Source organism: Bos taurus, chromosome 11 (genome assembly GCF_002263795.3).
Source record: "Bos taurus isolate L1 Dominette 01449 registration number 42190680 breed Hereford chromosome 11, ARS-UCD2.0, whole genome shotgun sequence".
Lineage (NCBI taxonomy): Eukaryota > Metazoa > Chordata > Mammalia > Artiodactyla > Bovidae > Bos > Bos taurus.
Window position 1 is genome coordinate 57,316,238 of NC_037338.1, and position 3,971 is coordinate 57,320,208.

The following is a 3,971-nucleotide window of genomic DNA, read 5'->3' on the forward strand; positions in this document are numbered from 1 at the left end:
AATGCAGTTAGGATTATCTCATATGGGCAAGCTTCTTCAAGAAAATATCTTTGAACAATTAACTTTGCAGAAACATACTGGAAATGTTTACAGGAAACAATAAAGCACTAATATACATTCCCAGTGCTCTATTCCTTTATCTTCCTCCAATTGCTTATTCTCTCTTTTTATTACTAAAATTCTATTGAAGACATGACAATAACTGCAACAAAAACAAATGCTCTCAACATTAAACTATAAAGCAGAAAATCAACATAATTTGAAACATTGGAATGATGCTCTAATAAAGGCACCAGGTTCAAAAAGAGAAAAACAAAACAAATGCGTGTTTTATCTCAGAAGCTGCCCAGAAATCTGCTCTTGAAACTATCACCATACTGCAAGGATACTGTAAATCACATTTTCCATTTGCAGACTCAAAAACTAGGGTTCTGTAGCTCTAGAAATTGAAACAGTTGTTTATGTGTGAGCCAGGTAGAAGGTTGATGCCCCCTCTTCCTTCTGCTGTCATCTGTTCATTAGATACTCCATTTTCTGAAAGCAATTTGGCAGGGAATGACCAAGGAGGTGCTGAGTTTAAAGTTTTCCTTTTGAGATGTAGCTCTTAGAAATATTAGATTTTACTATAGGAAAAGGGAATGAGAATCCATATCATTTAATGTATAGAGATGCAGTTTTCCAGGTAGTGTAAATATGTTTAGAACACTCTTTTCAAACTTTTTGATCATTCCATTTCTAAAAAGTGACTATCCATCTTTCTTATTGGTGTATTTATTTACAAATTTTATATATATGCCTTAATTGTGATGTTATTTATGTTATAAAGCATGAACAATATGTGACTACAAGAACTAAACAAAGTTTTAAAAATATCTATTATATTGACTAATGGTATAATTGGGTTTTGTTGTTGTTGTTGTAGTTGTTTGTTTATTTAGTTGCTAAGTCCTGTCCAACTCTTTTGCAACCCAATGGACTGTAACCCACCCAGGCTCCTCTGTCCATGAGATTTCCCAGGAGGAATGGATGGCCATTTCCTCCTCCAAGGGATCTTCCTGACCCAGGGATTGAGCCCATGTTTCCTGCACTAGCAGGCAAATTCTTTATCACTGAGCCACCAGGGAAGCCCACTGGCATAATATTCTTCAATAATTTTAGTGAGAGAAATTTGATTACATTTATTTTGTAATTTGAAAATATTGATTGGATGTTTTGTGATGTAATAGCTCCTATGTGTGGTTTTAAGTTAAATTAATTTCTCTATGTGACTTTATTATCTGTCATTACTGAAAATGATAGCCCATAAAGGGCTATAGATCTAAATGAAAATAAGACTTCAGTGGTACTACTGTCAACTACCAATTGGTACTTCCCATCTTCCTCTACAAGAATTAATTCATATGCTGTGGCAGTTACTGATCTTCAATACTGCCTGAAAGGAGTTCAGGGTGGAGAGCAGAAATGAAGCACTCTGTGTTCAGGGAGAAACTGGCAGGACAGGACTTCAGATAGATATTTTTAGGAGCTAATTTTCTGAGCCCAGTTCTTATACCTCTTATATCTCATCATATATGCTGCTGCTAAGTCGCTTCAGTCGTGTGCGACTCTGTGTGACCCCATAGACGGCAGCCCACCAGGCTCTCCCGTCCCTGGGATTCTCCAGGCAAGAACACTGGAGTGGATTGCCATTTCCTTCTCCAATGCATGAAAGTGAAAAGTGAAAGTGAAGTCGCTCAGTCGTGTCCGACTCTTAGCAACCCCATGGACTGCAGCCTACCAGGCTCCTCTGCCCATGGGATTTTCCAGGCAAGAGTACTGGAATGGGGTGCCATTGCCTTCTCCCTCATCATATATAAAAGCACTAAAATCCTTTATGGTGGCAACTGTTTCTTATGACTAGCAGAAACCTTCTGGAAAAATATGTGCTTGATTGAATGTATTCCTCCTTCATGAAAATCACATATATGCTGACCTTCCCCTCTGCCTCTTCTGAGCAGTTTCTCAGAGCTATCTGAGGTACTATCTCCTGGGCTGCCGTACTCATTTTGCCCTAAATAAAGCTGGACTCTCAACTCTAACTTTGTGCTTTTTTTTTTAATTAGTTGACACTACTTTATACATTTATTTTATATTCTTTTCTACCTATAATGCAAAATTTTATTTAAAAATTTGTTTGGAAAATTTCTGTGATGATGTGAAAGAAGTTTTTAGTGATATAAATAAATAAACTAAAGAGAGACATGGGATAGATCTCTGTTTCTTCAGCTGCAAAGATCATAATCAATCTGATTTCAGTATTGACCTGCTAGTGATGTCCATGTGTAGAGTACTCACTTGGATTGTTGGAAAAGGGTGTTTGCTATGACTAGCATATTCTCCTGACAAAACGATTAGCCTTTTCCCAATTTCATTTTGTACTCCAAGGTCTAACTTGCCTATTATTCTTGGTATCTCTTGAATTCCTACATTTGCATTCCAGTCTTCTATAATGAAAATGACATCTGTTTTTGGTGTTGTAGGTCTTCATAGAATCAGTCAACTTCATCTTTTGCAGAATCAGTAGTTGGGACATAGACTTGGATTACTGTGATGTTGAATGATTTGTCTTGGAAATGAACTGAGATCATTTTTGAGATTGCACTCTAGTACTGTATTATGGACTCTTGTTGACTATGAGGGCTGCTCCAATTCTTCAAAGGGAGCCTTGCCCTTTTGTAGTAGTAGATATATTGGTCAACTGTTTGTAAAGCTTCCTCAGCCAATCATTTTCCTTTTTGCATTTCTTTTTCTTTGTGAACTAAAATGAACTAAAATTTATTTTTCTTGGTGAATTAAAATGGACAGAAATGGGCCAATTGAATTCAGATGACCATCTTTGGAAAAGATCATAATATTGAGAAAGATTGAAGGCACAAGAAGAGGGAAACTGAGGATAAAATGGTTAGATAGCATGATCTACTCAGTAGACATGGATTTTAGAAAAATCTGGGGGATAGTGGAGGACAGAGATGCCCGGCATGCTGCAGTCCATGGGACCTCAAAGAGTCAGACACGACTTAGTGCTAAGCAACAAGAACAATAATGAGGCTGGGGTAGAACTCATGTCAGGAGTAGCAGTGTCAGTCTGGCCTTTTCCCTCCATTCTCTATTACTTGTAGGATCAATACGCTCTTCAGTCAATATTTACTTTGATACTTGCTGGCAGGGGAGATACCATCATCAAGAAGGTGGTATTCTCTTGATGAGGCTTATCCCTTGCACTACAGAATTGCTAACCTCTGAAATTTTAACAAATGTGGTAAACAGAACTGCATTTCTTCTGTTAGCAGGAGACTGTGTTTGCACTTTCACCTAGTCATGGGGAAAATTTGAAAGCCATCCCTCAATTTTGGAACATGGTCTTAAAAATTAGTTGACACAATATGTAAATTCTTTTGATCATGCATACATTACTCTATGAGTCTCATTATTAAACCCCTTTAGTGGCAAGAGACTTCCATTCAGGACACTTTTTCCTTGCGTTCCTTCCCTAATTGGAGTTCTCCTGATGCTTGTGGTCAGCAGGGTCACAATCCTTGGTCAAATATTAAGGTCATCATTTTCCAACTTTCTAAACATGAAGTAAATATAAAATTTAAAATTATCTTTAGAAACTTCAGAGGTTCATCCTGCACACCTCCTCTAGTGAGTACACACACTCTATTTCTAGAAAAATAATTTAGAATGTGAGTAGTCCAGGTAGGAAAGGTAATCTAAGATGTTGCCTATTTAGCAGTAGAAAGAAGATATTTATATGTGTGTGTGGAAATAATTTAGAATAAGATGGAGATCTAGACTTATTAAATACAACTTCAACAATATTTGTGAAGATTGATAAATATAGCTAGCTCTTAGAGTGCTTACTCTCTGGCAGGCAATCTCTATACATATCTATTAAGCATCATTTACTTAATGCCTCATATTTAAGGTAC

General features: G+C 36.9%; 1 non-coding gene across 1 annotated transcript; it reads left to right on the plus strand.

Moving 5' to 3' along the window:
* Positions 1–3,191: 3,191 nt before the first annotated feature.
* On the plus strand, positions 3,192–3,354 carry LOC112448942 (U1 spliceosomal RNA). The gene has a single exon (XR_003037399.1). It is a non-coding gene; the product is annotated as a U1 spliceosomal RNA (small nuclear RNA).
* Positions 3,355–3,971: the final 617 nt, after the last annotated feature.